Below are 12542 nucleotides of genomic sequence, written 5' to 3' on the forward strand. Positions count from 1 at the left end.
TCAGTTATTGGAGCGTGCGATGTGGCGTACCGGGAAACAGCAGTGTGAGTGCGCACTGCTATACACAGTAGTAGGGATGCAACGGATCGTCACCGATCTGTGATCCGAACGGGTCACCCCACTCGGATCGGCACATGCCACGATCTGTGGAGCGCTCCGCAGTCTCGGCCTTAGGAAAGGCCGTGGCTTCGGCCTAGCTCCGAAGCGGCGGCCATCTTTCTACACCCAGGCTGTTTACACTGTGATCGCTCCAACGGAGCGATCACTTGTAAACAAACCGGTGTCATGTCATGACGCCGATTGCTCGCTCCCCCTCTGTACTAATCTGTGCAGTGGAGGGGAGAGATCCAGAGATCGAAGCAGAAATACTCTAGCCCATACCCTAGCCCAGTGATTGCGAACCTTGGTACTCCAGATGTTTTGGAACTACATTTCCCATGATGCTCAACTACACCGCAGAGTGGCTGAGCATCATGGGAAATGTAGTTCCAAAACATCTGGAGTGCCAAGGTTCACCATCACTGCCCTAGCCCATACCCTGCCTGCCAATACTCAGTGATACCCTGCCTGTAAATTTTTCAAATAAAACAGTTTTTTTTTTTTTTGAGAATCGTGATCTTCATTCTAAGCAAAAGAATTGCGATTCTCATTTTTCCCAGAATCGTGCAGCTCTATGTTAGTGTATCTAAAACTGCTAGTACAGCTAACAAAATTGAAGCCAAACTACAGTTCACTCTTTATAAGCAGTTACAGCAAACAGTTTGTTATCCTTTGGGATATATATTTTTTTATTTTTTTTTATTTTATTTTTACATAAAAGCCAATCATTGTAAGCATCCCTGTCAGTGGTAAATTTCTTGTCTCCACTCTCTAACCGATATATATGCAGGACAGCTTGTTCTGCTGAAAAACAGCAGACTTCTGCCCCATGCAGAGACATGTTTTGCCAGCACAGATGTTACATGCATCCTCCTGCCAGCAGGGGATAGATAGTTATTGGGACACATATTTTTTTAAATAATTCATTGAAGTGTATTTTTTCCCCAAAAAAATAAAATAATTTACATTTGAAAGACTGCTGCGCAAATATAGTGCGACAGATTTTATATAAGCAAAAAAAAAAAAAAAATGTTATTTTAACTTTGTAAGAAACAAGTGTCAGACAGAAAAAGGTTTAGTCTTTAAGTGGTTAAAAATTTCCTCATCTTCAAAACAGTTCATTCCTTTGATCTAAGAACAAAAAGTTACAATGTTTATAGTTATCTACCAGTGCAGACAATGTTGTGAAAATCTTTTGTCAGGCTGCCCAAATTTATTTATTTATTTTCCCCCCTTTTGAAAGCTGAGTGAGCAGAGAACTCTCTACACTTGTTACATGAATTTGGGAAATTCTACATAGAAATCGTGAGGGAGTGGAATCAAGATCACGAGTTTTAAGGATTATTCGTGCATCTCTACTGCACAGCCACTCTGTCCCAATGTGACATCTGTACGACCCCAAATGAACCCAGGGCGAGTTTGGTGGCCATGCATCAGGACCCACATGGATGTCATACTGGGATGCAGCAGCTGTGCCCACACATATATACACACACACTTAAATTACTTTATTTTCTTGTGCTTTTAGCTGCAAATGTTTAAGTTGGTGACAGGTTCTCTTTATTGGACACCCCCCCAAGTGTCCAAGCTGGTCCACCATTACTACGTAAAAAAAAAAAAACCCATGCCTGGAATTCATCGTTACAAACAACCAAAACGTGTACTATACCTTTAGACCCCTTTCACAGTGCTGCGACTTTGCCAGGATTTCAGGGAATGCCTGTGTAACCTAGTACAGATGGTACTTATTGGAAATCATGGGGTATGACCTGTCTTACCACTTTACAGTTTCAAGTCACAGGACAAGTCGCACAAATGAAAGAGGCCTTAATGCAACTTCACAATAGCATAGAAACCCAGCAGGAAATGAAGACTCTACAAACTGACAAGTCAAACATAAAGCATCAGAACTGCTATATATAGTTGTATCACAAGGCTTGCTCATGGGGCAGAGTTGGCTCAGGAAACCGCTGAACTTCCTCACTGTCTTGGTACGGTTTCTGTGAAGCTTTACAAAAAAAAAAAAAAAAAAAAAATCACAATTTTTACTAGTTATAGAGGACAGCTCACCTATAGTCAGGGCACAAGCACAACACATTTCACCTATGAAATAAAAGTAGGAGAAAGGAGTCTATATGTTGAAGCTGAACTCCGGGGAACATTCAAAATGAAAACGCTTGTTTGTCTTCAGTACCATTGGGGTACATGTATACTGCTTTAGAAAAGCAAATGAGTACACAGGACCTTGCTGGCACCGCACTGCAAATCACATGCGATCTCTGTGCGATGCAAGTTCAGCCATACAGATAGTATGGCTGAATTCGCATCGCATCCGGCCCAAACTTGTACAGGACCCTTTTTTTGGTCCACAGCAGAATCGGATCGCATGGGTGTTCACACCATGCGATCCGATTCCTGTCCGAGTTTGCAGATTGTACTGCGATATGCGAACTGATTTGGAGGCGTCATTAACTTTTCACTGACACTCCCAGCAGTTCGCATAGGGCAGTGTGAACTGCCGCCGGGAGGCATGCGATGCGGGAACCCGCAGTAGATTCGCAGTGTTCCTGAATCGCAGAAGTGTGAACCCAGCCCAAGTATAAACATTGTAACAATTTGTCAATAGACTGTGTGCAAGTGAAAAAAGTTTAACCACTAAACTTTTCTGAAAAATTTGTTGGTTTCAAGTTAAAATCTTTTTTTTTTTTTTTTGCTAGAAAATTACTTGGAACCCCAAAACATACATATATTAGACACCCTAGAGAATAAAATGGTGGCCGTTACAATATTTTATGTCACACTGTATTCGCACAGTGGTCTTTCAAATGCAATTTTTTTATTTATTTTTTTTAAGTTACTTTAATGAAATAAAAAAAAAATATTATAATAAACACCCCATGTAAAGTCAGCCCATTTTGTTTTTGTATAATGTGAAAGATTTTACATCACAAGAATTGAGAGAGAATTGCGACCTTTTTATTCCAAGCAAAAAAAAAAAATTGCAATTCTCATTTTTCCCACAATTGTGCAGCTCCAATGTACAGCATGACCACCACTGCACACAACTAGAAGGAAACCACCTAGCACACTTCTGTTACTAGGACATGAGCCGTCTCGTGTCCTTGGTAGCTGAGAAGTAGGCAGCTCTCTTGTTCACCAGCAATATTTATGCTGTATACTATACATATGTAAACATTACCACAAACATTTACATGTGTATAATACATGATGGTCAGTGGACACAGATTTCTCCAATTTGATCACATGGATCTGAAATCAGTGGGAGCTTATCACAGCTTTGTGCATGAGGCCACAGCAAATTACACAACTGTTAAAAAAAAATAAAGACACGCTCATAGTACATTAGGAAAAAATAAATAAACCAGTAGCCTTAGCTGTAGAATGAGTCTTGCAGTGTTTTTTTTTTTTATTAGAGGTCTCAAACACGCTGATAAACACTGAATAGCCGAGTTTCTCAGCTTTTAATCAGAGTTAGGCCGCGTACACGCGGGGACTGTTCGCCCCAACTTTGTTCGTCAAACAGTTTGAGCGGACAGTCCGCTCAAAATTAGCATGCACGGACTTGGCCACACACGACGAACGAACAGTCCGCTGAAACTTGCGCGATGACATGAACGGCACGTACGACGGGACTAGAAATACGACGTCCAATACACTGCAATGCAACCTTCGCCGTGTAAATCCTTTCTGAGCATGCGCGGAACTTAGTTTAACGAACAAGCCTACACACGGGCGGACTGTCCGCTCAAACTAAGTTTCAGCGGACAGTTTTACGGAATTTCCGAAAAACTTTGTTCGTCAGACTGTCCGCTGAAGCCCACACACGAGCGGACTGTCCGCCGAAACACTTTTCAGCGGACAAAGTTGAGTGAACAGTCCCCGTGTGTGTACGTGGCCTAAGTGTTCTTTTGTAAGTTTTGGTGTGTTGGGTATCCATTTACTGGGTGCAACCTCATATTTTACCAAAAACATAAGTAATTTCTTGAGTTTGTTTGCCCTAAAATCCATGTTAGGTGTGTTTTTTGTTACAAAAATTAGGAGTTTCCTAGACCTTTGCAGTAATATCATGTGACACAAAAAATTGCAACAGCCACCATTTTATTCTCTAGGGCAGGGCGTCTACAAACTTTCTTTGGAAAAGGCCAGTTTACTGTCCTCCAGACTTTGAGGGCAGGACTGTGGCCATTAAGAGTAGAAATTATCCTAGCATCAGTGGGATAAAACAAACGTATCTTTGGCATTAGGAGTGTCAGTGAGAGGATTAATGCCCCCATCATTGATGTCACTCGCAGGATTATTGCCCCATTTTTCATCTGGGGTAATCTAGGATGGAAGAGGACCTGGGGATTGTAGTAGACGATAGGCTAGGCAATAGCATGCAGTGCCAAGCTGCTGCTAACAAAGCAAAGAGAATATTGGCATGCATTAAAAAGGGGATCAATTCCAGAGATAAAACGATAATTCTCCTGCTCCACAAGACTCTGGTCTGGCTGCACCTGGAGTTTGCTGTCCAGTTCTGCGCACCAGTCCTCAGGAAGGATGTACTGGAAATGGAGCGAGTACAAAGAAGAGGCAACAAAGCTAATAAGAGGGAGAGAGGGAGAGAGGGAGAGAGGGAGAGAGGGAGAGAGGGAGAGAGGGAGAGAGGGAGAGAGGGAGAGAGGGAGAGAGGGAGAGAGGGAGAGAGGGAGAGAGGGAGAGAGGGAGAGAGGGAGAGAGGGAGAGAGGGAGAGAGGGAGAGAGGGAGAGAGGGAGAGAGGGAGAGAGGGAGAGAGGGAGAGAGGGAGAGAGGGAGAGAGGGAGAGAGGGAGAGAGGGAGAGAGGGAGAGAGGGAGAGAGGGAGAGAGGGAGAGAGGGAGAGAGGGAGAGAGGGAGAGAGGGAGAGAGGGAGAGAGGGAGAGAGGGAGAGAGGGAGAGAGGGAGAGAGGGAGAGAGGGAGAGAGGGAGAGAGGGAGAGAGGGAGAGAGGGAGAGAGGGAGAGAGGGAGAGAGGGAGAGAGGGAGAGAGGGAGAAGGGAGAGAGGGAGAGAGGGATTACTAAATACTTTAATAAAGATGGGCCAAAAAAGCCCTTAACCACTTAAGCCCCAGACCAATTTGCAGCCAAAGGACCAAGCCCCTTTTTGCTATTTGGCACTGCGTCGCTTTAGCTGACAATTGCACAGTCATGCGATGTGGCTCCCAAAGATGTGGCGTTCCTTTGTTCCCAACAAATAGAGCTTTCTTTTGGTGGTATTTGATCACCTCTGCGGTTTTTAATTTTTTGAGCTATAAACAAAAATAGAGGGACAATTTTGAAAAAAAAATGCAATATTTTTTACTATAATAAATATCCCCCAAAAATATATTAAAAAAAAAAAAAACATTTTTTCACCTGTTTAGGCCGATATGTATTCTACATATTTTTGGTAAAAAAATAAAATTAGCAATTAGCGATTAATTGGTTTGCGCAAAAGTTAGAGTTTACAATCGGGGATAGTTTTATAGCATTTTTATTACTATTTTTTTTTTTTTTTTTTTTTTTTTTTTTTTACTAGTAATGGCAGCAATCAGCAATTTTTATTGTGACAAACATTATGGCGGACACATCGGACATTTTTAAACATTTTTGGGACCATTGTCATTTATACAGCAATCAGTTCTATTTAAATGCACCGATTCCTGTGTAAATGACACTGGCAGTGAACGAGTTAACCCCTAGGGGGCGGGGAGGGGTTATGTAGGGGGCATGGCCTGGCTTGTGATGTCAATGATCAGCTTTCCCTATAAAAAGGGAAGAGACGATCAGTGACAGCCACAGTAGGAAGCACGGGGAGAGGTTTGTTTACACAGACCTCTCCTCATTCTTCAGCTCTGTGACCCGATGGCGAGACACCAGCGGTGATCGGGTCCGCTGATCCCGCGGCCACGGAGCTCAGGACCGGGTTAGGAGTGCGCCACTCTCCCGACCCATGGCTATGCACATAGAGCCACGTACAGGTACATGCTTGTGCCCAGCCATGCCATTCTGCCGACGTACATCAGCGTGAGGTGGTCCTTAAGTGGTTAAACTGCATATGTGGCATACACTCGGCTCATTGGTAAGGTCTACATTGAAGCTAAATAACTCTCAATACTACAATACAAATACCGTACTGGTGACCCCACAATAGGGATAAAACTTTTTTGCAGAAGGGAGTTTAACAAGACACGTGGCCACTCATTAAAATTACAAGAAAGAGGTTTAACCTTAAACTACGTAGAGGGTTCTTTACTGTAAGAGCAGCAAGGATGTGAAATTCCCATCCACAGGCGGTGGTCTCAGCGGGGGGGTTTGACATTGATAGTTTCAAAAAAAAAAAAAAAAAAGGCATAAAAGGACTACACTCCTGGTTTGGCAGATCCAACCTTATAAAAATGTGCATTCTACCGAAGCACCTTTACCCGTTTCAGGCTTTGCCCATACAGATAGCAATTAATTTTTTTTAGGCGAGTACAAGCCCTCTTCACCCGCTTTGTTTGGGTTCACAAAAAACCCTGCCTTCTTGGGACCCAAAAGCCTCTACCAAAACAAAATGAGGGTCTGGCATTGCCAGAAATCCGAAAGCATTACCAGGCTATCCATCTGGGCAGAGTGCTTGGTTGGCAGCGCCATGCAGTATCCAAACTGTGGGTACAAACAGAACAAACTCAAACCAAAATACCCTTGAAGAGTGTTCTATGGTGCCATGATTCTTTACCTCAAGAGGTGAAATCTCACCCACCGATAGGGACCACATTAAGACAAAGCTCCCAAGCTGCCCTGCAAAGGAAAAAAAAAAAAAAAAAAAAAACACCCTCAACATTATCTCCAATTCTCAGACATCCACAAATTTCGCCAGGCATTCAACCTGCAGAATTCAAATCCTTGCGCAACTCAGGCTGTGACCATGCCTTTAAGTTTGTTACTGCGGGGTGGTGGCCCCTCCATTCCAGAGTTAACCAATGCGGTGGGTCCCTACCAACTTTCATTGTGGAAAGCAGCGCAATTGCACCATTTCTTGCACTCTATCCCTGACCCCCAGAGCTTCTCCTGTCAATGGGCGACTTTTGAAGAGTATTGTTCTGGGACAGAGCCTTTACCCCCAAGTTCTCTCCAAAACGTATTTCCTTTTGGACACACCCTCAGAACAACCACATCTACCCTGTCTGGAGAGATGGGGGCAGATCTCAGCTGCAAGTTCTCTGCAACAAAAACACAGTACATCAGATTTAATGATTTAAAATCATTCCTGTGTACCAAAATACATGAGTTACTAAGGGGTCTCTACTGCACATCATCAGGTCTGGCCCTAGATTGGGGAATTTCTGGGGAGAGGTCCTGTGAATTTCTGCATAATGCGACGAATACGATACCAGACGATGCGCCATTTTCCCCCCCATTATACCTTTCAAAAAAATCACCTGTTAATACCTACAAAAAAAGTAAATAAAAAATCTATTGTAGGGCACTTGCTAAACACCAAGTCCTGTATACCTCTTTACTGGAGACAGCAATGCCCACCAACCACCGTGAGTTGGCTGGAAAGTGGAGGATATAAACAGGGTGGAGGATTTGATCCTTACTGCGCAACATAATCATGAGAAATACACAAAGACCTGGAGTCTTTGGAACATTTTTTTTCTCTCCGATGAGGGGAGGACCCTCTGGATCATAGATCACATATGAGCTGCCACTACGGTCCTGAGCCTAAGGCCCCATTTCACACTTGAGCATTTTGTAGCTTGAGGGGAAAAAAAATACATTATTCTCTATGGAGATGGTTCACATCTCTACAAGCTGAAAAACGCTGCATGAAAACACGCAAATATGTGGCAAAACACCTGAAAACCGCTACACAGGTGTGAATGGGGCCATAGTCATTCCCTCTCCTCCCTATTCTGCTTTATTTCCGACTACATTTTATTTCCTGTTTCTACTTAAGAAGAAAGGGAAATGAGATTGGGGAGACCCCCGTTACCCCTTAGCACTTACGTGATAGTCATGTTACGCTAGTTACCATGGAGCAAGCCAATTGCAAGCTCTGTCTTGTTTTCTACCAATGAGTTATATAATAATGTAATATGTTCCCTGATTCATTACAAACTGCACTACATGTTTACAAGTCATGTGTCGCACCACAAATACCTGAAAAACATTTTATAGGCAGTTTAGAAGTGCCTTAGTGTGAAAGCGGTCTTCAGCTGCATTTACACCTGAAACCTGTGTTTCAAAGTCATGCATTTTTTTGCAGCGATTTTGTTCAGGTCACCAATGTAAAAGGCAGAAAAATGCTTGTAATCTGTCCAAAAGAAGCTCATGGTATTTTCTGGTAAAGTGCTGCTAGTTTAAGCTGCCCTTTTTACGAGCGTTTTTCCAGGCGCTGACATTGTGAAAGGATTCTTAAAGGACTTGGGCTTTCACATTGGGATTGCAGATGAGGCTTCTTTCGAGTGATTTACAGGTGCTTTAAACGCTAAAGCGCCTGAAAAACACCCCAGTGTGAAAGGGGTCTAAACCTCCACAGTTTAGGAGATATGTAAAATACAATAAAGCCAGGTACTGATGTCTACGGCGCAAGCGCACTTAAAGTGGGGTTCCACCCTAAAGTGGAACCTCCGCTGATCGGATCCCTCCCCCCCACCGGTGTCACAATTGCCACCTTTCAGGGGGGAGGGGGGTGGAGATACCTGTCAAAGACAGGTATTTACACCCACTTCCGGGCATAGACTCCCGTGGGAGTCCACGCCATTTCCTGTCCTGCCGCGCTGTCTGCTGGGACACACACGGGTCCCAGTGACAGCGCGGAGAATTCCTATTGCGCTGCGCGACTCGCGCATGCGCAGTAGGGAACCGGGAAGTGAAGCCAATTCGCTTCACTTCCTAAATTCCCTCACCTAGAATGGTGGCGGCAGCAGCCGAGGGCCGAGCGATTGGCCTCGCTGGAACCCGGGACAGGTGAGTGTCCATTTGTTAAAAGTCAGCAGCTGTAGTATTTATAGCTGCTGGCTTTTAATATTTTTTTTTTGGTGGAAACCCTCTTTAAGGAAGGGCAGGTCGTGCCCTAATAGGGGTCATGCCGTGACACACGAGACCGGCCAGTCACAGAGCCAGAGTTCGGGGCCCCGGAAGGAAGAGGGGCGGACAGCGGTGACATCGCAGGCTTCGGTTTCAGGCAAGTGACACATAATGGGCTACTATGCAATACATAGTAGCCCATTATGATTTATCTTTTCAGGGAAATAAAAAGGAAGGGTTGCGGGGTTTACTTCCTCTTTAAAGTGGATGTAAACCCTCATGTTTTTTTTCACCTTATTACATCCTATGCATTAAAAGGTAAAAAGACACCTGGCAGTCACCAGGCGCCCCCCCATTTTACTTACTCAAGCCCCTGTATCTCCCCAGCGGGGACGCGCTGTCCCGCTCTCCACAGGGCCCCGCTTCTCGATTGGACCAATAGCAGCACAGCCATTGGCTCCCGCTGCTGTCAATCAAATCCAATGGCACGGGCTTCAGGGCTAAGTCCAGCATTCGTGTCTGGACGCACAGCCCGCAGGGTAACCCCACCCCTTGGAAGAGCGTTCTTCCTAGGGGGTTACCTGAAGTGGGGGGGAGGAGCTGCGAGAGCCACCAAGGGACCCCAGAAGAGGATGTTCGGGGCCACACTGTGCAGCTCGTTTTGCACAGAGCAGGAGAGTATGGCGTGTGTGTATACACAGGCATACCCCACTTTTAAGTACACAATGGGGTTTATTTACTAAAGCTGGAAAGTGCAAAATCAGGCTCACTTCTGCATAGAAACCAATGAGCTTCTATCCCCAGCTTGTTCATTTAAGCTTTGGTAATACAACCTGGAAGCTGATTGGCTTCTATGCAGAAGTGAGCCTGATTTTGCACTTTCCAGCTTTAGTAAATAAACCCCGTTGTGTACATAAAAGTGGGGTATGCCCGCATGTAAAAATTATTTATTTTTAATTAACACGGTCCTTTACAATCCCTTTAATCTAGAGATGATCACCTCCAAACTCATAACCAACCGAATTTACGCCATTCTCTAATCCAATCAGCTGCAGGCTCTCTCTCATCACCCCACCTCCCACAAATAGCACATGTAAACAAAAGGGGTGGGACACTAGGTGACACTGACTGATCTTAAGAGCAACAACATCCTGCCCTCTTTGTTTACATGTGCCATATGGGGGGGGGGGGGGGGGGGGGGCTGACCCGTCAAGCAGCTTATTGGATAGTAGCTCTTTAATGCCGCGTACACACAATCAGAATTTTGGTCAGAAAAAGCTCTGATGGTTTTCCCGATAGAATTCCGAAGGAATTTCGCTCAAGCTGTCTTGCCTACACACGGTCACACCAAATTCCGACCGTCAAGAACGCAGTGACGTACAACACAAATATGACAGGACTAGAAAAAAGGAAGTTCAATAGCCAGTAACTTCCATCCCGTAGTTGAATCTGAGCACGCGTGAGTTTTTGCGGGTCAGAATTGCATACACATGATCGGAATTTACAATAGAAAGTTTTTGCGTTGAGAAAATAGCGAACATACTATCAATTTTTTTGCTGGCGGAAGTTCAGACAGCTAAATTCCGATGAAGCATACACAGGGGCGCATTTTCTGATGTAAAGCTCTCATCGGTCTTTTGCTGGCCAAAACTCCGATCACGTGTACGCGGCATTATAGAACACAACAAGCTCATCTCTAGTTAAGGCCCAACAGCGGTCTGCAGGTGGTTAGAGTGTGACCAATGGAAAAAGCAGCAAGGACTGCGGTCGCACAGAGGGGGGAGGAGCCTGCAGCAACCAAATAAATACATTTTTAAAAAACACAACATTTAAAGGGACCCTACACACAAAATGAACATTTAACCCCTGAAGTGCTAGGGGAGCCCCAATACAAGGGCAGTTACGGATTTTCTCCACAGCTCAGCTGTACAGATCATACAGCCCCCTCAGCATGCCCTCCCATAGAGAAAGGCGGAGGGGACACCAAACAATAAACACGCCAACTTTCCGGCCGTCTTTAGTTACCTGCTCTCACGCCCATAGGGTTACACCGCCGCCTGCTCCATACACAGCGGACAGAACGCGGCCTCGGAACTTTATTTCTGCAGTTTGGGGACGCGCCGGGCTCTTCCCTCCAATTTCCGGTACACCCGAGCCCCGCAGTCCGTTTCGTTTCAAACAGCTTCTACCGACCAATGGCGAAGCTGCATCGAAGTACAGGGAGACAGCGATTGGTGAAGGCGCCGTCGCTCATTCCCCCAGATCCCGCCCGACGTGAAAAAGTTTGGCTGATTGGCTAAACTTATATAGGGGGCGTTGCCTTGCTGTTAGCAGGGTGATGAGGTGAATAAAGAACAAAAAAAAAAAGTGCGGAAATAAATAAAGAAATAACGGGCCCAGTGAATAAATGATGTAAATACACCATTCATTGTATATGAGAGTATTAGTCATACACATCGTGAATGTAAACACTGAAATCCTGCCATTCACGACTCTGAGGTGATGAAGGACCTTTCAGCATAAAGTAAAGAAATACATTGGTGCAATTGTCCTCTATGTGGACCATAAACATGTCACCTTCTGGGTTTGCCACCTCATCCCTTTATAACCGAACACATATTAATTACACAAGTTCTGAGGCTGATTAACCACTCACAGACAGGAAGATTTTACCCCCTTCCTGACCAGAGAATTTTTAGCGATTCGGCACTGCGCCATTTTAACTGACAATTGCACGGTTGTGTAATGTTGCACCCAAACAAAATTAGAGCTTTCTTTTGATGGTATGTAATCACCTCAGCGGTTTTTATTTTTTAACAAAAAAATAAAATTAGAGTGACAATTTTGAAAAGAAAAGCAATATTTTTTTACTTTATGCTATAATAATATCCCCAAAAAAATAAATAAAAAAATGAATTTATTTCTCAGTTAGGATGATATGTATTCTTCTACATACTTTTGGTAGAAAGAATCGCAATAAGTGTATTTTGATTGTTTTTGCAAAAAGTTATATCGTCTACAAAATAGGGGATAGATTTATGGCATTTTTATTATCATTTTTTTTTAATTAGTAATGTTGGTGTTCTGCGATTTTTATAGGGACTGGGACATTACAGCGGACAGATAGGACACTTTTGACACTATTTTGGGATCATTGACATTTATACAGCGATCAGAGCTAAAAATAGCCACTGATTACTGTGTTATGCCTCATTTCCACTGAGCGGAACGGTTCGGGTCGGTACAGTTTGGAAGGGTTAGAATGGTGTGGCCTATTCAGTTGAGCGTTTCCACTGCATTCAGACCGCAAGGGTTAGAAAAAATGCCTTTGATGTGAGCATTGATGTTTTTTCTGTCTGCCAATCAGTGGACTGTATCGTGTGATGCCAGTAGCTCCGCCCTAACCA

General features: G+C 44.2%; 1 protein-coding gene across 3 annotated transcripts in view; it reads right to left on the bottom strand.

The window, feature by feature from the left end:
• The window catches only part of LOC143980704 (protein bicaudal D homolog 2-like), a 67912-nt gene extending 56589 nt beyond the window's left edge, over positions 1-11323 (bottom strand). The window contains exon 1 of one of the 3 annotated variants that reach the window (XM_077479022.1): positions 11161-11323. The gene's annotated coding sequence lies outside the window, so the exon portion shown is untranslated. Of the gene's footprint in view, positions 1-1768; positions 1792-6838; positions 6861-11160 lie in introns of those variants that run through there. The other 2 variants (XM_077479025.1, XM_077479024.1) reach the window with 2 other exon arrangements.
• Positions 11324-12542: the final 1219 nt, after the last annotated feature.

The sequence above is a fragment of the Lithobates pipiens genome, unplaced genomic scaffold (assembly GCF_037356315.1).
Source record: "Lithobates pipiens isolate NorthernLeopardFrog02 unplaced genomic scaffold, aLitPip1_a1.2 Scaffold_1, whole genome shotgun sequence".
Lineage (NCBI taxonomy): Eukaryota > Metazoa > Chordata > Amphibia > Anura > Ranidae > Lithobates > Lithobates pipiens.